We start from the raw sequence: 26,219 nt of genomic DNA on the forward strand, positions 1-26,219 counted from the left end.
ATCCCATCTCCATCTGTCAAAAAGCAAAAGGGAAATTGCTACCTACAGATTATTCTCATACCAATTCCTGAATAGAATTAGGGGATATCAGAAATTACATGAGAAGCCTATTGGTATTTCTGAAGGTAATTTTGCATGCTGAGGATGTTTAAATAGTTTAGATGCTTTGCGGTTTGGATTTCACATTCTGGCTGCACATATTATTAACTCAAGCCAAGCTCTGAATTTTATCTTTCATTCAACACACAATAACACCTCCAAAGCGGTCAAATATAATTTCAGAGAAAACTAATTGGTAAAAATATATATATTGCTCTTCAGAAGTATCTTGGCCTCTCTTTCTCCTTTTCTGAGAGTTAGATAAAATTTAAAGCAGTAGAGACATCTGAATGAGGCTGTAAAAGTCTGAAATCTTTCCATATGAATTACCACTACTCATAGCGCCAAAAATTCCCTCAAAGGAGCCAAAAATGCTGATGGCAAGGACTGAGAGAAATCTTATTGGTTGGAGTCAGTTTTAAATTGTCATCCATGGGTGGTTACTGTTCCCATCATCCCAGCAGTTTTCTCTGGCTCACTGATCAGGAAAACAGAACTGGCTACCTCTTCCCCTAGTGAAGGATTAGGATTTCATTCTGCAGGCACCAGCTCCATCCTCTTCCTTCACTGTCATTCATTTCACAGTTTCATCACCTTATTAACGCTTAAGAGAAGGCCTGTACTCCTGCATCAGTGTTGTGTTATTTAACCCTTACTGCCACATGATACTTCATAGCCATTTGGAATAACAGAAAAGAGAGAAGCTGTTCAAAGAGGTTATCACAGACACGTACATGATTGACAGCCCTTTCCTGTCTCCCTTCATGCTCTTTTGCTTGAGAACACATTAATTTCGTGATCTCTCTTGGTTCTTGGTAAAGGACATGGCATTGGTACATCTTTCCTGAATACTATTTGTACGTCTTGTGCCATTTTTCTTTTCTTGACAGTTTGAAAGATTTTTTCAGACATGAAGCTAAGAAAATTCCCCTTTGTTTCATTGTGATCTCAGCTCTACCTATTCAATTTGGCAGTGATTCCAGTCAATTCAGTTTTCTCTGTCTTACTTTATATCAGATCAATGAATCAGATTCTTGCTTTCTCCTGAAAGCTGGCATTATGCCCACAAAAGCTTATCACTCCATGTCCCTCAGCAGCCCCTAGAAGATACTGCTTCATTCTCTTCTTTCATTTCTAATCATGTGCATGAGCTACCCCAAACATAACTCTTTATCTTTGATTAAATGCTATAACAATGTCTTTACCTTTTACTGGTATAACACATTGCTTAGTTGAATTTCAGCCCTTCTTTGACTCTTTTTTCTGCATGTAGCAAGGATTACAGAAGAAAAGTGTATGCTATCTTATCTCGACTATGGCCGTGTGATGAGGCCAAAACAGAGATTTGTTATATTTCAGATGCACGACAAGCCTTTTATGTTCAAGCTGCTGCTGTTGGTACTTGGAGCTGAACCAGTTGTGCTGTTTCTAATTTGGGGAATAGCAAGCACTGGGAATTATTGAATGCAGCCACATGGTCTACATTTTCCCTCTGACACCTTTTCCTGTGTGATCCTAGCCCCCCTCACAAGAGCCAGGCTAAGACACTCCTATTAGATAAGGCAGAAAAGCATCCTCCAGTGTTAATAGCCAGCATATTTGTCTTAGGTGAAACAGAGACTACACCTTGGATTTGTTACAAGAGCAGCTAGGTCATTAAATAACCTGGCAACCTACCCAAAGGACACAGAGGCATCTGTATGGGTAAGTTTTTACATAAACATTTCACTTCAACGGTGAACAGCGCTCATTAGTCCTTTAACATGCAGCTTGCATAATCATCAGACAATTCTCAAGCCTTTTCTTTTCTTTTCTTCCCCTCCCCGCCCCACACCGCCATTGTTACCTATTATCCTCTTGGTATATTTCTGCATTTCCATGCCACTCTTACCCGTTGTGTAACCACTAGATAGATTGCCCTATTTTGCAAAATGAGCTTCACTGTAAGCTTACAGGCATCTGCTAAACGGATTTTGTAATAAAGCCATGTCCATCACAGATCAACTCGACTTTTAACTCTTGATGAACAGAAAGTTACAAGCGTTTTGTTTTGTTTTGTTTTTTCCTAGAGAGGAAAGAGACTAGTAGGTTCTCATGAGGAGAGGTCAAACTAAATAAAAATGGCCCTGCTGGTTCTGTCAGCTAAATTCAAACACTGCTATGAAGCTTTATAACAATAATACCTTTCGTGCTACTATATTCAGTAAGCAGTTCCAGTGAAATCCATGTTCTGAGTGGTTTATTATATCTCAACCATAAAAATGTGCTTTGGGCTGAAAGTGGATTTACAAGATTTCTGCCCAGGAGCATACGCTTTGTAAAATTTAATTTAAATCAGCTTAGTTATTTTTTTCTTTAAAGATTGAAGAAGAAAAACAAAAATGGATTATTGGTCTTTTCATAGTAGAAAAAAACCCTTTTATCTCTATAACAAACAGACATTACTCTTATCCTTTATGCGTATATGCTATACCATCAACTTTGGGGGAGACATGGGGAGAACCAGGAAAGTAAAACTACTCTTCCCTATTTTAAATGAAATATGGAGGTTCTGTAGCCAACTATTTGGACTAGGATTTTCTATTGGGTAAAGGGAAAAACAGAAACAGATGACAGTGATATTATTATTGGAAAAAGTGTTCCTAGTACATGAAAACTACTTTTTGCAAAGGTTAACAACAGAGAGTTCGATGAAATGGCAATAGGAAATATCCCATTCAGCTCTGTACACCTCTGTTTGTAGAGCCACTATTACTCGTGTTTTTTCTGGACACATCTTTTTTTCGGCTTTGACAGTTGATGCAGAATTTGAGTGTTTTTTTTTCCAATTTGCCATGATTTCCAAACATGTAGACATGCATCTTGCTGAGAACTCCCAGACAGAAATGTGGCAATTGCCTCACATATTACAGGTAGGTTAATAACACAGAGAAATTCCTCCTACAGTCTTTAGGTAGTATTTATAGTTTGTTATGGCATCATGTGTCACAGTAATATTCACATAATGTAAGGCTGCACCTTCTCGAATAATAAGATCTGGAGCCACAGAAAGAATAACCAGTAAATCTAGTTTTACTCAAAAGCTTTAAAATAGAAAATATTTTTAAAATCACATAAAAATTATTATTCATAATTTTCAAGAAGGGGGAGAATAGATAAATGCAAAACTGAAAAGTATGTTGACTAGGTTCAAAATGAAAAACAGGAAATATTACAGTTTTGTTTTGAATAGATTTTATTAAGAAATTGGGTGAGATTTACTTGGGTGAGATTTTTTGACCAATATATCCCCTTGTCCACCTAGCCTTATCAAACAGCTGCACTGACTTAAGGAATAATATTCCATCAAACATATTGCAGTTCCTCTGACAATATTCAATCTCCTGCCAGGGGACATTGCTTATGATTAAAGAGTAGTTGTTTAGCTAGAATGAGTGCACTTTTACACAGAAGTACAGCCCTGGCTATATCTCTTCTTCGAATTTTGTTCACCCAAAGGCCACCTTAATAACTTGCCAGAGGTTATATGGACATGGAACAGAACAGACTGAACTGAGCAGCTCATCAGACAGGACTGTGCAGTTTGCTGAAGGTAATCTGAGTCAGCAGACTGACTGCTCACCAAGTAATGTGGAATTTGGAAATGTAGGAGCAATATTGCTCATGGAAACTAAGAAAAAACTGCTTGACCGACATGTATGACACAAACACGGTCAAACTGAGGGGCTCCATGAGTTCAGTGGGAACATGGTTGAACATGAGGGCATTTTCAGATCTCTGCTTGAGATACACTTGTCTTGTGCCCCATGTTCTGGGCAATCTACTCCCAAAGAGTTGTTTGTAGACACTTTTTTTTTTTTTTTTTAAGGAAACACCATAATAGACAAAGCTAATGCAAACACGAAGAGCTGGCTACAATTAAATATCACTTTAAGTAAATAAATGGAACCCCTCATTGGGGAGGCACTCTCATCTTCATCGCTTTTGGTAACTTAGCTGTTGATTGGTAACTTAGTTGTTGATTAGGAATTTCCAGGAAAAACAAGATGAGGTATAATAAAAAAGTGGATAATAGGATAGACGGAAAGCTGGATGCATTTAAAAACAACTTGAGAATCGAGACAAGTAAAGGAATGATGTCAAAAGAGTCTGATGAGTTTTAGGACAAGCAAGGTAGGAATGTCTGAAAAAGCTATTTTAATTTGCAATGGATTGTTGCAGTCATCGTCATGTACCCATATATATACATATACAAACACGTACACAAACATATATATGAATAGGCTTGATGCTATTTTAATCTTAAATTTAACTCAGCTTTTAATACTACCAGGTGCATAAGATGGTTAATCATTATAATGTGTGCAGCTGATATATGTTCGGGGATAGGAAGGAAGGAACCTGAAAGCACCTGCCTTGTTACAATGTACTCACAGGCTGTTTTTGATATACTAGGCAGTACAACAATTTGCTGGCAAGCTGGAAATAGCTAGTGAACTTGGACATCCAGCAGCAGTCAGTGAATAGAAGCCAATGCTGCATGTCAGAGATCCTGCAGCTGTTCAAATATCAATCTTCTACTTATATGGTAGTTTTCATAGCAGAAGATCAGGCAAGCTCATTCATCACTTGATTTTTTTCCAAACGAGTGAAAAGCTAACATTCACTTCTGCCATGTAGTCCAGTTTGCTTTCTCAGGTAAGGCCTTTAGTTCATTCACATAGCTAAAATCTTCCTCTAAGTTCTCATATCTCAGTATTCTTACATCTCACATCTCAGTAGCATCCTTTGTGATGGCATGGAAATGTTAGAAAAAACTTTTTTACAGTGAGGGTGGTTGAACGCTGAACCAGGTTGCCCAGAGAGGTTGTGAAGTCTCCATCCTTGGAGTTATTCCAAACCCAGCCAGAAACGACCCTGGGCAACCTGCTCTAGGTGACTCCGCTTTGAGCAGGGGAAGTCTTCAGAGGTCCCTTCCCACCTCAATAACTCTGTGATTCAGTGATTCTAGCATCTTATCTACTAACATTCATTGTTGACTTGACCCTCCTTTCCAAACAACATTGTTAGTAGCTTATGCCACCTAGGAGTTACATTTCCAAACTTGTCCCAATGCTCAGGAAAATCTCCCACAAACTTTCGTAAAGTTCTCATCTGCAAATCTCTCCTTAAAACTCTGTTGCAATCTTTAAAATCTATAAAAAATAATTTGATGGAGTGTAGATAGTTGCTGTGTCTACCTACTTTATAATTCAGGCTATAAAATCCCTGGGACAGGAACTATACTTGGGTTTTGTACTGCACTTACCACCACAGTTTGTTATACGTGAGCAGGACTGCTAGGCATACAATGAAGAGACAAATAGTTGGATAACCCCAAAATAGTCACGGTATGTTCCAGATTTGCTGAAAAGAAAAACAAAGACCTTAACTACAGTTTTCAGTGTTAAAAAAATGTTTAATTTGTATAAATGCACAGAAACTGTAAAACATCTGGAATCTTAGCTATTTCTTTGTTTGCTATGCTGTGAACTTAAGTTTCCTCAATTCCATGGAATTTAGCCTGAGGTATATTGGTAACTATGGTGACTAGCTGAAATAAATGAAGTGACAAAGGTGCCTCAGACTTTCTTTACTGGGGAATAAGGAACAGCTAGAACAGAAACCTCTACTCTTCACAGACAGACAGGTCATTCAGTCAGCCACTTAGGTAGGCTATTAATATACAGATGGGCTTTGAATCACTTTCCTCCACCTGTATGAATAGGGCTGTTTCTCTCTTTAATGATGATGTGTTGAGTGCATCGAGATAAGCAGATAAAGCTCTGAAGCAGTTTGCACTGGAGTGGATGGAGGCGCACTGCATCTCAGAAAGACATATTTCCTCCAACTTACCAAATGCTCTGCAGTGCAAGCTTGCTGCCTTTGCAGGAGAAGTTGCTTTCCCATGTGTTTTTGCTCTCACTGGTAGTAGAGATGCTGTTGTGTTGAGTGTAACTATAATTATGCATCGTGCTGTCCCATCTCTTTGAGGCAACGGGGTAGGAAGGAAGACTTTAAACAAGGCTGTAGTTGTGAGTGGCCAATTATCTAGCAGAATGTTTAGGAAAGGTCCTTTTGCTGTGTATACTTCATTACCAGCTGTGCAGAAAGCAATTAACACCTGGCCCTTCTTCTTTCACTTTTAATAGCTGTATCAACAGCAAAAAGGATACTACAAGCAGCGGTAAAAATTTAGACTGATCTCTATGTGAGAGTGGCCTAGTCAGCCACCAAAAACAACACCAAAAACACCAAGCTTCTGTACTTGTCTCACACTGATGTCCATTCAAATAAGGCAGCAGCCAGAACAGTCAGAAAACATTGACCTCTTTGTCGTAATAATAATAATAATACTGAAGCAGCTTTTAAAGTATGAAATTAGCAGCTCAATTAGAGCAATAAAATCTTCTCTTAGGATTTCAGATGGCCCAGGATGCAGAAGATGTTTCTTGGTTTTGGCTAGGTAACAGAGTAACATGATACCTATGGTGGGAGGCAGTATGAAGTTTTGACTAAGTTTGGGTGTATCTGCTTGAATACATATAAATCTATACATGTATATATGTGTACGTGTGTATGTGTGTGTGTGTGTGTATATACATATATATCTGTAACTGTAGTATAAAAGTCATTGTATGTATGAAAATCTGCCACATAAATCACCAGAATTAGCCTCTCTGCCCACTTTGGTCTCTTTTCAATGTTCCATAGCTAAAGGCCTTAAAAACAATGGACTCGCACGGTTCTACTGCATGGACAGCAAGAAAAGCCAAACCACCCTCTTCCCTAGCACATTATACTCATATTCCCCAGAAGTGCCTTCTCATCCAATGCAATGAAACACCTCCAACACGGTCCTTCGGGAACCAAAGCAATATTACTGCAACAAGGAAGACTGTGAGAGGAATTCAGTAGACTGGAGCTCTGAGTGCTCCGCTACTGAGATGAGGCAAGTCACTGTGTGTATGACTGACCCTCCTGATGCCTTCTTGGAGCTCCTCCTGCCGAGCCAGTTTTCTTGGTTTGGGAGTGGGGAGCCACAGTTTGTCCAGGTCAAAGCAGGAGCAGCTCTGGTATAGATAGAGCAAATTCTGAGACTTGCAAACAGAGCATAGGTCATATTATGGATTGGCTTTGAAATATAATCTATGGCTCATGAAGTAAAGAGTGAATTTAGTGCCCAGTGATGTGTTTTGAGAAACCAAGCAGCATAAATTTAATGCCAGATTGGATAATATAATCTGGAGCAAAAGTTTTGCCACAGAGAAGTTTGCCTGAACATAGTTTGTGGCAGTGCTGAATGCCTTCCCCTAAGAAACACGCCCAGCATTGGCTTTGTCTGCATTTCATGAACAGCCCAGACCTTGTGACAGCAAGTTTGCTACTCTGCTGCTTTTGTGTCCTGGTAAAAAGGTATCTGAGAGTTTCAGCTGGGAGGCTGTAGGTACCAGCTTTGCTTCTTAAGAAAGATTCAGCTGTGACTAACACCTGACTGTGTTAAGCTCCTCTTCTACTCCATTCCAGCAGAAAGCCCAGCTAGTGGTCCTAAAATACAAATCAGCTTTAAAAAGTGTGTTTAAGCTCTGTTTAATTTAACCTTGGTTCAGAGCTCCTGTTCTTCCCTACGCCTTGAGAAGCTGGGAAAAGACCTCTCCTATGTGGTTCAGAAGAGCTCCCAAGTGACCTCTGAATGATTTGCATTTTTGTCTAAGGCCCTAAATAAATGTACAATAATATGCACACCTTATAATATGCACACCTTGGGAACAAGCAATTATTAATGATACAATAGGAAAAATACAAAAGATGTGTCACTATTAATTCTTAAAGGAGCTGATCCCACTTTCTGATCTCAAAGTATTTTAATTGTTTGATCTGCCATAAATATTTCTCTTAGCTCTTTAAACAGCATTAGCATATTGATGTATGTGAGAAGATGACTTGTTGCAGTGATGCAGTAAATGAAACTCTCTTTTAAACTTGAGCTATTACTAAGCGGTGCGAAAGAGAATACGTGTTTCATTTAAGACTCAGGCCCCAAAGCACAAGGCACTTGTTATGCAACTCAGAAGGGCAAATGTTAAAATAACAAATCAAACAAGGCCATTCTTGAGTCTTACTCACTGGGTCAGACCCCTTCATTTCCACATCCTGTGCAGGTTGGGAATCAAACCGTGATCCCAGAGCCTCTCCTGTGGAAGAGCATCCTTAAATCCCTTCGGATATTCCTTTCGTTTCATCACTGGGACCATTATTTTTATGTACTTCTAACCAGGAAAACAATTGTGCTACCTTTTCCATAGGCAGAATGAAAGTCAGAATATTGATGGCATAAGTACCTATACAATCTCCCTGATTTTTTAAAAACTGAACTTCTATATAGCATTACCTGAAGGGAACTTGTCTTAATACAGAGTACCTAAAATCTTCCTGCACTTTTCCTCATATTGGCTTCTAAACTCCATGTGACTTTTACAGGGACTGGTTGGAGGAGAGAAAAAGAGGATGTTTAAAATGCACTGAAACTATGCTTTGCCTTGGTTAAATACATATCCGTGTCAGCCAGCATCCCTGCATTAATAAGCTACCAAGTGGTGATAAACAAGTATCATGGGAGAAAAAGCACTAGAAAAAGAGAATGAGATTTCAGTTTCTGATTACACTGCAAGATTTTTTTTAAACATAGCTGCTTTTTAATCATGCCTACACTGATTATTATTTATGTCACACCTAGAAAATTGAGAGGCAAGATCTTGTGGTTCCTAAGCTTGCTCCTGTCACCTGTTGGGGCTTTTCCACACCACAGCCTGGCTGAGACATCAACGTTTCATTCACATCCAAGCACCCTGAACTCCAGACAGCCCCAGAGGTCATTACACCCACTCCAAGGCCAAAAGAGCAGTGCCCAGTGTGACAGTCTCATCTCCTAGGTCCCTACTGGCCATCAGCCCTGGCAGATACTTTGGTGGTCAGCAGCTCGGATTTTCTTGGGACTCTCACCCATCTGGAGATGAACTCTCCCAAACCTGCTGCCCCTCTATTCCAGCCAGGAGTGAGGAATGTCACTGAACTGATAACCTGCCCTGGGTACCAAAGCATTTCATTATGGCTCTTCTTTATATTAAAGTGCTCTATAGGTACAGCAATTGTCGCTTCAGCATCACTGCCCCACATCTGTGCTGCCTGCAGCCAGTGTAGGTTCCTCACTCCCCTCCTTACAGCCCTGGATGTTTGGCCAGGTGCATTAATCCTTTCTGTGAATCATGTTACCATAAGCAAGAGCCAGCATCTGAAGGACCTGTGATTTGCTCTGCTGTAGGGAACTCTCTGTTGCTCAAAGGAAGAGTGAAACCGAGGTCCTAGCATTTTTGTAATTATACGCAATATACAACATAACATGTTCTTTTAGGACTTTTTAAGTTCCACATTGAGGTCAGCAGGAAACATATCACTTTGTAAGCATCTCCTAGACAAAAAAGGATGACACGATGCCCTAAGTCTGTTTTCAGAACTAACATGTTTACACGTTCTGTGCCATGCCTCTGGGAAGCCTGGGGGGCTGGGCAGGAAAATCACTCATGTTATACCATCTACCAGCATGCATGTATGCAGTCTAGGTTGCTCTGCAGTCTTCTGGCAGCCCCTGAAAAGCCAGGCAATGATTCCTCTTCTTTCTTCCTAAATGCCCACTTTCCTGTGAGTGCCAATGCTTCTCAATCTCTGCAGGCTGGGAAAAAAGCATGGACTCTGGGTCATATATGACCTTTGATTAAAAAAAAAAAAAGCATCAAGTGGTAAAACTCTTTGCTCCCTCCATGCTTTGGCAACATGCAAGTATTGGAATAAGCTGATCTGCAGTGGTATCACTAGTTAGGACTTCACTCATATTTGAAGCCACCTGATAAGCTTACGTATTAACCCTGCTGATTTATGTTAACACTTAGCCATGGTGACAAGTACTCCTTGCCCTTACTTCATACTGGCACTTTGTCTTTCTGCTTGCAAGGAATTCAAGTAGGGATTAGTGATGTTAATGAGGAAGAATAAGAGGGTGAATCTAATGCTATTGGCAGGTATTAGAAAAGTCTGCAAAGGCGGCAGGCAGAAAATACTGATTGATGCTTAACACAGGATGTACTTTCATCAAGATACAATACTTCATGATTCAGTTCTGCCTGATTTTGCCTATATTCTTTAAAATCTTGTTATGCTATTACATTTTTTTGTGGAAGGAATGCTACTGTTCACCAGTGTCTATGGATTCATTTTGTTACAACTATTGGATTTTTTTCTTGTTTTGTTCTAACACAAAAGTTATAAAATTCAAGTTCAGAAGCCACTGTCAAATATTGAGTCTCCTAATTTAGATAATATTGCCCTCTCCGGAGAGCCACAGATGCAGCAAGCCCACTTGTCTCTGAAGCAGAGAACATGCAGTTGTCATTACTGCTCCAAAGTGGCAGTAATACGTTTTACTCTGTCTTTACACATTCCAGAAAAAAAAAACAGGAAAAAAATGTAGATATGGCTAAACAAATAAGTGATCATAACTTATTGCCTGTTTCTTACTCTAAAACAGCAGCTTGTACACAATTTATTTCCCAAAAGTATCTGTGAACTACCTGTCTCCAAACTATTTCATATCCAAGGCAAGAGTTTCTGCTAGGGCAGCTACTGCATGTAGCCACAAAGCTGTAAATTCACGCCCAAACATACTTCGGCTGTGAAGCCAGCCAACACTAAAAGCAAAGCACAGAGCAAATGTTCTGTCATAGGAAAAGACAGGAGGCAAAACAGTTAGTTAGCTCCTCAGAGCTCAGAGTAAGCTCTGAGGAGGCTGGCAATGCAAGGGATACAAGGAGGCAAAGATGCAGGAGATTCCAAGGCTGATGATCCGGAGGTGTACGTGGAGAGAAAAGTAGAAACTCTGAGTCTGAGTATTTTTTTAAAAAGTTTGGAATGACTATCTTTGTTCACACTGACCTCACAGTTGCTCAGCCATGTAACTGTATCCTCAGCAGGAGGACAAAAGCTAGACAAACAGATGAGCCTTGTCAGACTGTCCTGTCATGGGTCACTTAGGGAGCAGCCACCTATCCATTTTCCTGCACAGATGATCAATTTAACATTTCCTAAGGTATTTCTGATGAACCTTTTCTTACAGAGCCAGCCTTGGCTGCGTAGCCAGGTATTTTGTTCTAAAGAGCACACTGTTGCTAGAGCTAACGTTTACTTAGCCACAGGTGGAGGCTGGTGACGTTAATAGAGACAGATAGGAGGGGAGATGGAAGCCAAGTCTAAGATACTGGCACAGATTAGAGAAGCATACAAAGGCAGCAAACAGAAAATATCGATTGGCACTTAGCACAGGACTGTACTTGTGAGGCAGAGCGCTCAGCTGACTCAGGGGGTTGTATTTTTCCTCTTCACAATTTCACTAAGCCATTGCAGTAATTTAAATAGTGTAGCACGGACCGAGTGGACTGTAATACAAAGCTCCGACTGCTGTGACAGACACATACTGTTGTGTATTGCGTGGTAACATACTGGTAACTCAGATAAGCATGCATGATAACCCCCCCCACACACACACCTCCCTCTCTCCCCCAGCAGTCATGCCCATATTTCCCAGGTTTGTGGCCCACAGTGCCTTCTGAGTCAGTGAAGCAGAAGGGAAAAAAAGCATATAGGGTTTCCAACCAATAATCTAAGTGTAGTTAGCAAGTAGGTGGGATTCAAGGAGCAATACAACAAGAAGGCAGGTGGGACTCTGGTGACCAGTCCAAGAAACTAGCAATATAACCCAATGGATATCTTGCACTCAGACTTTTTTGGACTAGAAATGTTGGCATTAGAGCAGAACATAGAAGAAACTAGAGAAACTCTTTCTATTCTATGTCGATTAGAAGACAGATGAGAGAGTTGGAAAAAGTTAAGTAGTAGTATGTATCATAGGGGTTCTTCCTGACACCTGCAAAGACGTCCAGAGGTCTGCAACTTAGGGAAATCCTGCCCCACTAGAATGAACCAGGAAAGACTTTAGGCAGGTAGCCTTTACATGTTCCAGGAATATTTGGTGGGTTTCCTGTGCACAGGGCAACAACCTCCTGATAAGTCAGGCACTATTTTCTTTAGATCCTGCACAGTCCTTGCAACAGGATGCTTGGAGGAGCCTATCTATCTGAAGCAAAGAAAACAGAAGCAATGTGTTTCAGTAGCCTTCTCTTAGGCTGCTCCTTTCTGGAGAGTGGTTAAGTTCAAGACCTGGTAGGTAGGTTATCTGTTTAGAAAAGAACATGACACAGAATCAGAGATGGTCTCTGTAGTGCTTATTTCTCATTTCCTTCTGTAAGAAAAAATAGCAATAGAGGTGGTTGCTCCTGGCAGTAGCCATAGCTTTACCACCACTGCAGCAGTGCAGCTTCGCTCTCTTTTTAGGATCCCTTCTACTCAATTAGCTATGCCTTTTTTTCCCTTTGCTTCTACAGCTGATCTCAGAGACTTTATGGCCTAAAATCTCCTTTTGAACTGCTCTTCTGAATCCCAAAATGAACCCAGAGACCCTAACATATTCTGCATAGATATTATATTGAGCTCATAGTTACAACTTTTGACAAAAGAGGTTGCTGTTAACCTCACGGCTCTCTGGGGTGGTTTACTGAATGTCTTTTTTAGCCCTTTTGGAAAGGAATTTCATCCTAGGAGAATATACACTGAGATTGTCTAATGTACAGGTCACTAGCATTTTGACAGAAATACCATCACAGAAAAGTTGAGCACATCTGCTATTGTGATTCCTGGTTCTGCTACCCGGGAACAGCTGCCAGTGCAGCAGCAAAAACAGGCTGGGATTTATGGAGGGAGGGGGAAGGCCAAAGGGCTGCAGCTTGCCCATTAGTACAAATCTATGCAATTTGTGCATGTGCGCGTGCATGCGCATGTGTGCTCCTGACGCAATCACAGTCACTTTCAGATTATGACTGCAGCGGCCTCAGTTGAAATGTAACATAATTCTTTCCTAACAAGGACAAGCTGGAATAGCAGAGGTATGCAAGAACCAATATATACATTTAAACAAGAAAAAAAAACAAAAAAAAAATCCCAATGTTTACATCGTAGCAAGGCTATGAAACATACTGAAAAAACTCAGGAAAGCTAAACTGAAGACAGGCTTTTGCCAGGGGCCACAGACCAGCATAATTTTTCCAGAAATGCAGGAATTTGAAATGCATGTTATATTAACTTCAAATTTCCTGCCTCTTATTTATTAAAATATCAGATAATGGCTGTTAGGCTCAATTTCCTCAGATTTTTTGAGGAGAATTAAAGCATCTTTCATATTAAATTTTATCCAGAGAAGGCTCTCATTTTTCAGCATCTGAGCTTCATAGTTAAAAGAGAAGAAGAACAGTAAAGAAAAGAAGGGAAGAAGTTGGAATTGTCAATAAGAGGATGAAGAAAAGTAGTGAGAAAACAAATAAAAAGTTAGGTCAGAAGGGGGAAGTGGTATAAAGAAAGAACATCCCTGTGCTGCAGCCAAGGGGGAATGGCCTCTTTCTTTTTTATTTTGTAAGTCCATGACAACATGAACTCGTGTCACTGAAGTCAGGTTCTCTCTCCTCACCCTTAAATGCTTGAAAACTTGAGCTAGAGAGCAAACACTAGACATTGCACAACTGCTTTGCAGAAGAAGGGCATAAACTGAAAAGCCATTAATGAGAGAAATGAAAAAGACTCTTAAACTCTTCTGTCTTCCGAACATCGTCTTTAGAAATTCAAGGGCCCTTATTATATGGGCAGCAAAGGGTAATCTGTGGTCAGGCATGTAGAAATATTTCCAACAGGAGTAGAAAAAGGTGAGGGAAAAACAGAGCATATGAATGAAACAGTACTCCAATATAAGCAAATTTGGTCTTTACTGGTCCCTTTCCATGTAACAGCCACTACAAAACTTTTATTTGATTTGCTGCCATTATCAGCTGTGCAGTAGCAACATCTGAAGACTTGAATGATACTATCTATTATTTCCTCAGAGCTTGCAGAGCTATAGGGAATGGATGAAGGCCTTTGCCTCTTTTTTAGTACCAGCCATTGTGGCACATACACCCATGTCACAGGGTCACATACACCCAGGTCACACAGCTGCAAAGTCACTACAGTTACGTCACAACTATTTTCCCTCCCTCCACTACCGTACAGCCAAGAAACTTAGTCGGCAAAATATAGGATATGAGGTGGAAACACAGGTACAAAGATGCCAGCCCAAAGGATCTGAACAAGGAGATCCTGAGAACATTAAAGCTGCACAATCAACTCTGGAAGATACTTTAAAAAGACAGTGTAAAACTAATAGGCCCTGGTTACCAACAACAAAAGAAACAAACAGAGTAAAATTTCACTAAAAAAAAATAATGGGATCTGCATTGTGCCTCTGAACACTACTTTAAGCATCAGCTCTTTTCAGTTGAGCTACGGCCCTTTTTTAGATTTCTCAAAGGATTCGGATGTTCTATTGTGGCCAGACTGTGATCTGGCTTCACTTCCCACAAATCAGTATCAAATGCAGAGAAGTAACCTGCTACATAAGCCTTTTGCAGACTAAAATAGTGCAGAGTCTAATCAGGAATCTCACGGCAGGAAACAGGCCTTCCTACAACAGGAAGCATAGGAAAGACTACTGGAGACAGCCGTTCAAAAGCAGCCAGTTTGCCAAAAAAGACAAAATGGCTGTATACTGGCAACTCCTGCTGCAGGAAATCACTGAATTAAGCACTCAATCTACACAGCAATTTAGTATGTCATCTGCTTCCTGGCAACAGATATTTAGAATCACTTTTACATTGCATTTCAGCTCTATCTCATAATCAAGTTGAGGACAGTGTCCTCTCCAGTAAGCAAAGAGGCGAAGGTCAGAGGCTTCTCTGAATCCTACCCAGAATAAATATTTTTAACGCCTTTCCCATCTCAATTTTCATAATTTTCTTATTTCTAATTTGGGGGGCCTGACATTCTTGTTTCTACTCTGATTTGGGGCCAGGGCAGACTGAGTCACTGACATAATGCCTGCCAAAGTTAACTGGCCTTGATGGGACTGTACAACAGAGTCTGATAAAAGATAAATATCACATGGCACAGTGAAATGAGAAAGGAGGCCAATGGATTCTCTCTGTGATTTCTCTCTAATTGAAGATCAGGAAACTTTCCAGGAAGCTTCTTCTAAACACCTACAACAAGAAGAGAAAGAAAGAAGGACAGACTATGAGAGAGAGAAAGAAATAGGGAACAGAAAAAAAAAGAGAGAGAAAAGAAAGAGAGAAAGAAAGAAAAAAGTGATGAAAAGAGAAAGAGAGGGAGAGACAAAAAAAGAAAAAAGGAAAGAAGAAAAGCAAAGAAGGAAAGAAAGATGCAAAGAAGGAAAAAAAGAAGGAAAGAAGGAGAGAGAAAAAAAAAATATTTTTTCTTCAGGGCTCGTGTTGTTTGCAGACTGCTGGCAATGTGAGTTCATTTTTTACTATTTACCCAGCATGACTGTTTGATCCTCTCACCAAAGAAGCACAATATCTTTTCTGTTCTTTCATTGGTTTCTTAAGCCTTACCAAAGATGCCTGTCTCAGAATCACTGTGGTTTTGGCTTTGCCTTTTGGAAATAGAAGGTGGACTGGGACAAAGGATACTGCAGATGAGAGAAAGAAACAAACAATGGATAGTCATGATGGCAGAATACAATTTTCTCCTGTCACATAGCAGTATATATACATGCATGCACGCATATTTTAAGATCATTCATCCTCTTACTAACTATAGGTGAGAGAAGGATGTGGCCATTAAGTGTGAATATTTTTATCACAGTCGTGCTCATATAAAGTAACTAAAGTGATTTATGTCAATCAGATTTGGTAGACTCGTCCCGCTGCTCTTTTGGTTACCCCAGGAAATTCCAGAAAATTTGGAAGCTGTAACATACCACCTTCCAGAGCCATTAAAAGGCCTTTTACATCTGGTGACTCAGGAGGCAGGACATCTATCTCAAAATGACAGCACCAACAATAATAATCACTTCAATTCAGTTTCAAATGTTTTGATAAAAAACATTCCATTTCTTACTTTATCTTAATCGTTTCACCATGCCATTATGAGAACAGGCTCTTAGGCCAAAAGAGACCAGCTAGCCACATTATAACATTCAAAGGAAAAGAGACTTCTGAGGAAAACGTTGTCTGTTACAAAATGAAACTTGCCAAGTTTATAAGATGCAAGAACCAATACGAACATAAACGCTTCACATTTTGGTAGAAAGAAATGGAAAGAAGCAAATTTTGAATTATGTCTTTATTAGTGAATAGAATAAAGTTTACATTTAAACTCCACAGAAAAGTCTGACTGTCTCTAGTTATATTTTTGCTCCCATTTTTATAAATCACATTCTTTGGTTTATTATTTATTTATTAGTTTTTTTCATTTTTCCTGTGACAGAGAAGCACCCTTCTATAGCTATGAATATTAAAGAACTGGCCAAGGAACAGTATCAAACCGAGGAACTGTACTTAGGCTAATGCTTTTGTAGCTGAAGGATTTTCTGACTATTAAATATTGCTTGGCAATTCTGCAGCAAAAACAGATACATGACAGGGCTTGATGAATTTGCATAACTGCAAATTACTACTGTATCTTAGCATATACAATAGTTGCTCTCCTAGATGAACAAATGAGAGGATCAGGATGAATACTGAGGGATTTAAGAAGGGAGTAAATACTTCTGAGGTCTGGGCCTTGTGTCAAGATACAATTTATTCAGTTATTCCAGTTTCCATTGTTTCTCTTCTCTTACATTCATCTATCTTTGCTCCAGAAATAGCTATTAGGAGTTTAATGAGAGATAGTTTTTCTAATTGAATTGTGATGGGATGACATACGTGACTTTTCTTTCCCTAAGCACTAGATCTACAAAAGGATGTGTCTTTGTTGTCTTGTCTCCTCAAGATCCCATCCCTTAGGGCTCAGAGATATCTGAAATCCCCAGTGCTTCCTGTAGGAGAAGCCTCCTACATTTCTACGAGCTAAATTCTCCAGATACGTTAAAAAAAGAGGGGGGAGGGGGTTAAGGCAAGCCTAGATATAGCCTATGATGGCCTATATCTAAACAATTCTTTAGCTCCCTGAAGTGTAATAATAAGTCAGAGTCCCAAGAGGTAGTTGTTCCCAAAGTGACCCTACAAGAGCTTCTCCCTCAATATACCCACTGCTGAGGACCCTAATCCAGCTGAGTAGCAGTTAGAGCACTTCCTTGGGAAATGTAAGAATGAGGCTTGGGTCCTTTCTCAGCCTGAAAATGTCTAAAATTACATGTCTCCAGTGAATGCTCTAAACAGACATAAAAGGATAGCACTTTGCATAGACCGATTAAATATTTATTGGATCAGAAACAGAGAAAGACTAAATCGTAGTCTAGTAGCTGCGATACTCTCCTAACATTGGGAGTGAGGTAAAAAGCAAGTTTGAGTTAGGCAGAGGAGAGAAATGAACGCCAGCCCCTGCTCCCACTAACGCACAGACGTGTGCCCCCTGAGAAATGTTCTAACCACTTATAATAAAAGCAGTGACACTGTCATCTCTGCCTAGTTTCTCTCCTGCACTTTTTTGTAAAGACTAGTATAGGCCCCAACACCAGAAAAAAGTTAATGATGTGAAATTCAGAGTTTAACACTGCCCTGTGGCCCAGAATGAAATGCACTGTCCCTTCACCACTTGGCTAAGCTCAGTACTATGCATTTTACACAGAAATTAGGCCCTGAACTGTTGCAGCCCACATCCTCTTGCATGCCTTGTCCTGACATCTTAATTTGAAAATAGATCATATTCCAAGTACAGTTAAAACCTGAAGTGCAATCCTGTGTTTATTTCCTATAAGACACCCTGTTGATACATCTTTTGACATGTAAGGAGATTATCAGTAACACAGAGAGGAATAAAAGAAAATAGGGAAAACTCAGAAGCGGACACAAGAAAAAAGAAAGGGAAACTGAGATTGTGAATAGGAAATGAAAGATGTTTGTAAGACAAATGTAAACAAGGTGTATGAAGCCTGATTTTATACTGCATTTCTCTAGTTCTGTCAAGAGGCAGGTAGGAGATGACAGGACATAAAAATACTGGAAGTTCCTGAAAGAATTGACCTCTCTCTGGTGCCAGGCACGTCTCTAATATATTGTTAGCGCAAATGGGTACACATAACTTGTAGACATGCAGAACACAAATGGCCAAGGATATTCCATTCAAATCATTATCAGATCCCTTTCTGTCCTTTTCCTTCCTGGTAGACACAGAATTATTCCAAAATCACGGTACCTAACGTCCCTGAACTACGACAGAGTTTTGATCTGACGCATAATCAGCCTCTTACTTAAATGTGGGATGATCCTTGCATTACACACACTTGGAGGGAGTCCAGATGTTGATCCAAATCAGGATTTAGAAGGTTAGGAACACTTGAAATTCAAAATGAAAATCAGAAAAAAGTGAAACAGCTCAAGTCTGTCTGCGTGACGCGGGACAGATCTCCATTAGAACAATTTCACATAGAAACTAGGTGGGTGGGTAAAATGATGGAGTTCGAATGCAAGGGTGGATGACGAGAGGTGAATAGGGAGCTGAGGGTGGAATGTTTGCAGCACCACCCTTAATTTCCTTTTAACCTACTGTGGTCAGGCACACATACACATAGCAGAGTAACACGTAACCACCAAGTCCAAACTCACCCTTCCACTGAGAAAAATTCTTAGAAGAGAAAATTTTAGTACATTTTCAGAGTATTTTCTCTGCACTTTCTTGTTACTCGTATTTTCAACATCTTAAGACAGCTTAAGGCAATGAATACGAATATAATGACAAATAGGCAATTAATGAAAGTGCTAAGCATGTTACAAATATCACAGTTTACATCCACACTGCAAAGGCACTGTTCCTTTTTGATATCAAAGCAACAGAAAGGATTTTAATGACAGTGGTCAATCTAGGTCTCCAAACATGGCCTGGTTCCAACAGGTAATTTAGAAAGGTGGCAGAGCTGCTCAGCACCCAGCTTCCCTATGCCCCAGTACTCATGCATCTGCTAGCAAATGAGATGTTTGGAAAAGGACTTGGTCAATACTGAGCTAGGGCAAAAAGTGCCAAAAGGCACACACGGTGACTTGGCACACCACCCCAAAGAGTCGCAGCGCTCCATAGCAGGGGGCTATCTGCCAATTTATGTCTTTGATAAAATTCCCCCTAGGTCACTTGTGAAAATCAATGAAGTTCATCCCAGTGTACAGCTCCTTTTCTCACAGCAGATTCTGACATTGCATAGCCTCAAGTTCTTGCTGTTTTTCCCTTAATAGGTCTTTATTGGCTCTGACTCACTCATTTAGCCCATTGCTACCAATTCCAAAGAACTTGAGACCTCCATTTATTTTAACTACAGCTGTATTCTATTAGCAAAAACTCTCCAGTGATCTATTCTGACGTGCCAGACTCTCTGCAACCCCATGTGCATAGAAAGACTTAGACCAACGTTAATAACTGACCGATTTGTTTATTCATCTTTTACCTTTCACAGCTAACAATGCGCTGCAGGTCCCTGTGCAAGTGTATGCCCTAATTTCCCCAGTAGTTTCAGTTCCATGGACATCCCAGTGGTTGAAGAAGATAACGTTTTCTGCTGTGTGCCAATTTCAGAGGCAAAACTGCTTGTCCAGTTCTGTTTGTTACTGAATGCTCCTTTTGAAGAGCAACTTTAAAGCTACAGCTTAAGTACGTTTGAATAGATTTCAATGCAGTTTCTATTTTTACTCAATTTTTTCTCTTAGAAGCAAAGTCTCTCCCTTTGGTTTGTGAGTTAAGAGGCGTCTGGGAAGAGGAGGAGGCGACGGGGACAAGAGCAGCACACACAGTGCCCGGGAGGATGAGGACCCTTCAAGGGGGCGTGTGGGACTGATATGCAGGCATCTGCGAGCTGTAATCCCAGCTCTGTCACTTTTTGCCTCTGTGGTCCTGGGTAAGTTAATTAACACCTTATTTCTTCACATTTTAAGTGGGGTAACAGTCTCCACGCTTGCACAGCTGCTCTGAGGGCAAATCCAGGCCAGCGAGCACTCCCACGCGGAGGCCACGTGTAAGACGTTGGGTAGCGCCAGCCTCCCCCAAGCACAAACAAGGGGCGAAGGAGGCATGACTGCCCAGGGCCCTCTGTAAGTTCACACCACCCTGCACCCAAAAGCCTCCCTCCCCACAGACAGGAAAGCCAGGTGGGCCCTGGCCACAGGCCACCCTCACCCCACAGCTTTTAGAGCCATGCTTCCCCCGTGAGCGTGCTGCTTGTGCTATAACATCACCTTACCAAAAAAACGCTGTTTAACCCTTGGCTGCCAGGCAGGGGCTGGAAGACTTGCAACTCATTTAAGTACTCTTGCGAGATGTAAGTCAAGTTTGCGAGTTGTGTTTGCTCAGTGGCGAACGTCACTGCCTGTTGTAGTACTTCCATTATCAGACTAAGCCCTGGCCCCTTGAAAGTGGCAACGAAAATAGCACGCGGGCCCAACCTCATGCTTCAGCTAAAGGCGGGGGCTTAGCTGTAACACACAGCGGTACATAGCGGTAACGGCATTGCACAGCACATAACTGCTTATGGGGGGTGGCTACAGTCCCCCTATCCCTGTAAATCTGCCTCTGGTTACCCAGATTTTAACACATCACATCATATTTTTACTCACTAGAAAGGAGGACAGAAATCTCCCAGTTAGAGACGAATACTGAAGACAGTTGTTATAAGCTGTTCTTCAAAGAAAGCAAACCAGAGCAGAAAGGTCAGTGCTACTGTGGAGAAGAAAGCGAGGCAGGATTCGAGGTAAGGATCCCACTCTCCCTAGAAGAGACGGGAAAGGACTGAGCAAGCTTGGGGTGGCCTCAGGGCCAAGGGCAAAGGGTTCCCAAAAGCAAATTACAATGACTAATCACTCTGGCTGCTGTGTTGCAAGATAACGACAATGCCTCATTTAGCCAGGGCAGGTTTTTGCTTTTGTTCCAGTGCTTGCTGTGCTCAGTTTTCCTTCAGCATCTGTGTGCGCAATGTATCTTCAGCAATACTGGGCACGAGGACACTACCTTGAAGATGTGTGCACCCTGTGGCAGCTGCACTTTCCCTTCGGGCCTCTGTGTGTCCCTGCTCTGCAGGAATATTGGATGAAGCCTCTCTACCTCGACCAGGTACGAGGACACAGTCTACACAGGCCTCTAACGGAGTCCCTCTTACACCGACGCAGAAGTTGGAGCTGGGCAGGGTGGCGTGTTTTCATGGAGCTCTGATACCCCAACTATGTTCCCCTTGAAAGCCATGAAGAAAAACTACCTTTCAAAATGAACCTTCCCAGAAGATAAGAACTGAAATGGGCACTGCAATCAATAGTGGTGTTATGTTGCTAGAAGGAATTATATGTACTATTAAACTATAAAAAAACTATATATATATGTAAACTATATATTTTGACTGCTTGATTGCTTGTTCCTTTTCCTTGAGAGAAGGCGGCGGCACTGGCCTTTGTGCTGAAGATCAAATTTTGGGGAGGGCTGTGGGGGTTCCTGCCTTCTGGATGGACTCTGTTCTGAAGGATTCTGCTAAAGATGGAGCAAAACTCTCTCCTGGAGTTAGAAAAAGCAAGACAGCTGTTGTAAGAAAGCACGTTAGCTTGTAAAATTAATTGTTTTGTGTGTTTAAATAACTCCTGTAGAGATTTAACAATGAAAACCTTACTTCTTCCTAGGCTGTTCCTGCAGCCATGAAAGAAACATTTGAGAGCCTGAAGACATTTGTAAGCCTGAGAACCACGTTGCTTTCAAAAGGTCTGACATTTTCTCTCTGAGATTTGGTAAAGAAACTGAGTTTGGGAAGTTGCGCAGTGCAGAAAGCACAGCATGCCCTGCTGTGAAAGAAATTAGTCTGACAGTCATGCTGGAGATTACAATGCCACCCTGAATGAAACTGAAGTTGTTATGCAATATCTATTAGGCCAGGTGACTTGAGGGCATGAAAAGCTTTACCTCTCCTTGACTTTGTGAGGCAAAGTCTGACACAGCGTGTTACTGGAACACAAAACAGCTGTTAATTTCGCTTGTTCCTTAAACGAAGTATTCATGCGGGTACACAATAATAATGGCTGTATCAGAAGGTACTAAGCACAGGGGGTTGTGTTATGTGTATAAACAGTAATACTCACTTGTTTGTTAGTTTTTTGGCAAAGCCGTGCTGAAAGTAGTTTGAATATTACAAGTGAAAATGGAAAATTGAGAACTACAAGCATAGCAACACATGGTTGAAGCGCTACAAAAAAATTCCACAAAGGCCACAGAACTGTTATCTGGTAAAAATGTGCCAGCAGGCATCTTATTCCCAGCAACTGTTTGTTTTTTAAACAAAATTCATCCTCTTTTATACCACATAAATAATTCCACTAAAAAACAAATGACCATATCCACAAGTGCTTTATTTGTGTGTACGTTGCTAGCTTTGTATCACTGCTTCCAGTTCAGGAAAAGAACTGTTTGTAATAGAAGTATCTTAATTTATTCCTCCTCAGAACCTTCTTCTTAATTCAGAAGTACCAAAAACTGATGCCAAAACCCATTGAACTGAATCTAAAAAAAGTATTGAGATCTACCTAATAGTCCCACAAAAAAATGAAGGAGAAGGTCCATAACTACCTACATGTAAAGGCAGAAGATTTCTAACCGTACCTGAAAGTAGCTCCGCATAGATTCTCTCTCATTCACATTTCCTCTAGTAATCTACCTGCAAAATAACATTTAGGGAATATACTCTCACTTATGTTCTGCTCAGTATCCTAAACCCCTGAGAACATAATCAGAAGCCTAAGAAACAAAGTATTGCTTATATTATCTTTAGCCTTTTGCTTCCAAAGTAGATCTGTGGTGTTATTAACCGAATAAAATGTTATTTCACACCCAGACATCAAACTACTGGTGACTGGCTCTCTTAGGTGACTGCCTGAAAGGCTGTCTGACAGTCTTGCAACTTTTTTTAGCCTCTTTTCTTTTACTGAGAGAAGGTTATTATTTGATTTAGGTGAAGCTTCCCATCCTTGTTTAAAAAGGTCAGTTAAGCATAATAAATAATGCTAAATAACTGAGCAAGAGCCTCGTCCCTTAGAGACAATATCATACGCATATGCAGTTCATTCTAAGCACAGAAACGGAGTCTTTGCAGCACAACTAAATCTTTTAAATGGCATTATGCTTTTGTGGCTATTTATAGCCACGTACGTCCATCATTTGCATCCTACAGCATGGGGTTTCTTTTCCAGCTGTAAACAGAGCTTCCTCCCTGGCTTTGTTTATGTGTCTGCCTGTCAGCGTAGCGCCAGGGACTGTCTCTTTGCTTTGCTGCCGCTGCTCCCTCATCCTGTTTATAGGTCACTGCAGACTGCCATTGCTGCGGCACTACCGAACAGAACTTCCCATAGCACTTCAGGATGTTTTAGTGACATTAACCTGCGCAGCCTTTCTGGAGCCAAGTATCTATCCTCAGCGCTAACTCTGCAGGCGGCATTCACAGTTGCAAAACTCAGCTTTTGCTCCCTCAGAGGCCCAAACCTTTTCAGCTGCCCCCTGCACAAAAACACAGCTGGGCCATATTCATTGTTCGACCCGTTTCAAAGAGCATAAACAGACACACAGCTGAATATTTCCAAAATTCTCCTCCCTGCTCAGTCCAAAGCACGTGAAGCCTGCAGTGGGCAGTGTCCTTGCTAGTCGCAGAAAAAAAGCACGGGGTGTACATAGACATCCTTCGCTGTTGCTGAGGCCATGCAGAGCCCAGTACTCTCTTCATGCAATGATCACAGTTTCCTAGTGACTGTCTTTCACTGAATCCACTGCCCTGGAGGAAGAATTAATTTCATCGTCTTTCACTGTCAGAGGGGAATCTTCGGCAATGGGAAAGCATCACTTCAGAGGACCAAGCTCTGTCTTCCCACCTTTTCTTCCTTGAGGAAGTGCAATAACGGTCCAGTTACCAGCTGTGCTTGGTCCACATTACTCTGTCACGGCCCCTCCGAGAGGCCCTCGGACGGCCACAAAGACTGAGGAAGGGAACAATTCTGACCCCAGAAGAAGTTCTGCCAAAGGGAGCTTAGCATAAATGAGAAACCAGGCACAATGATTGTTTCTGAGCAAGCAGTTGCAGGCAGGGCTGGAAAGAAATTATAAATGCTGTTTCCTTTCTCCTCTTTCTGAGATCCTTTAGCTGGATGAAGTTGGTTTTTTTTTTTGCTTTTCTTAACCTCACAGTGGGAGCATAAAGCAATGCCCAAGGTCATTAATGCAGTAACTCTTTAGGTATTTATTTCAGCAGCATGCAGCAACATCATGTGATGTGAACATACACAACACAGGAGGAAGAGGCAAATCAGCTACTGAGCGTAGAGCCAGTTGCTGAAATGGAGGCAGTAAAGCAGCCCCATCCAACTTCCCTCAGTGCTGAGAAAGGCTTTTTCCCTTCTAAACCAGCCAGGTGAAGTCAGATCAGCCTGGGACCTCTGATGACCAGGAAAGATTTGTGCTTTATGAAAGCCATAGAAACAAGCATGGATGCCATGTAGGTAGCACCCGTTCTAGTTACAAACACACAGTAACAGAATATTTCTGGTCAAAGGTTATTGAAAGATGGTAGTGCCTGACTCCTTGGCCCATGATTTCCTCCATACTACTTGATTATAATTCAATGTCCATCTATTTATGTCCAGCAGGAGTATGTAAATATCTCCTTTAAAAACAAGCTCACATGATCTGTTTTACAGCACATACCAGCAATAGTATTTATAACTGATCCTGCACTACCTTTTTGCATGCACTACTGCATTTTGCTATTTATAATGATACCCACAGAATATACATTTTGCTTAATCTTTTCATTAGACTGTGAGATGCAGTGCAATAAGGGAAAATAACAGCTACCAAGGCTCACCTGAGCTGTGCCTGCAACTACTGCATGACTGACAGCCTCTTCAGAGGTTTCCAAAGACCTAAATGGCACTTATACATAGCCAGTTTTCACTGGTTCTGCATTTGTATTAAGGTCTTTAACTGCCACTTTGTGCCCTGAAAAATTTCCGTCCTGGTCATTAGAATATTGTTAAAAATGAGATGCATGGGAAAAAAAAAAACAGCATGTCAGGTTGAAAGTATTTGTTATGGACAATTGAGCAAAATGAGTATATCTTTTGGCATGTAGATTGAAGTTAAGCACATGGCACAAATGCAATTTCTTAGGAAAAAGGCTGATCTAATCATTATATTTCTTCAGATGTCCCTGTAAGCTTTTAAAAGCCTTCTGCTACAGTAAAAAAAAAACTGATGATTCTGATCAAACAGCCACTGATGTTTATGATAAGATCACAACTTCACATATGACCAAGCTTTGCAAATGCTGTTATGAATCTCAAGAAGTGGTGCTTTTTCCATGATAACTCCAGCTCTTGGAGTCATATGAACAAGTATGAATATGTTTAGGTTTCTTGCTTTATAAATAAGTACATTTGGATCTCTCATTTTCAGAAGATGAAGGGGAGACCTAAAAATATGAAACCATTGCACTGTATACAACAGGATCCTAACAGTTAAAAACTGTTGGGGGGCTTTTCAGGATCCCAGTTCAGGCTATTAGGATGCTCAGAGATCATGTTAACATCATATTGTATTCCATACCTTCCCTGCACTGCAGGAGACTATACTTTTTTTTTTCCCCCTTTAAAACATGAGCAAATTTCACTGTTTAAGAAAACTACTTCACTTCAGGAGTGCTGAAGGACTGAGGTCTATTTTGTTTTAGTTCAATACCTCATCTTAAAAGTATTAGGAACTCCTTTTTGGTGTTTCTCATTGGCATAATCACAACACTGGGTTTCTATGGCAGGTTGCATTTGTTTTTTTCTTCTACATTGTTCCTCTCCTCATTTAGATAGATCCATATTCATTGCACAAGCAGCTTCCCTCCAAAACTCTTGTTCAACTGTTAGTTATCTCATGCAATA

General features: G+C 40.8%; 1 long non-coding RNA gene across 1 annotated transcript; it reads left to right on the forward strand.

Annotated features, from left to right (window-relative positions):
* The first annotated feature begins 1,671 nt into the window (after window positions 1-1,671).
* Window positions 1,672-21,698, forward strand: LOC138066573 (uncharacterized). The gene is made up of 3 exons (XR_011139885.1): window positions 1,672-1,803; window positions 19,986-20,173; window positions 20,892-21,698. It is a non-coding gene; the product is annotated as an uncharacterized lncRNA (long non-coding RNA).
* The last annotated feature ends 4,521 nt before the right edge of the window (window positions 21,699-26,219 follow it).

The sequence above is a fragment of the Struthio camelus genome, chromosome 3, assembly GCF_040807025.1.
Source record: "Struthio camelus isolate bStrCam1 chromosome 3, bStrCam1.hap1, whole genome shotgun sequence".
NCBI lineage: Eukaryota > Metazoa > Chordata > Aves > Struthioniformes > Struthionidae > Struthio > Struthio camelus.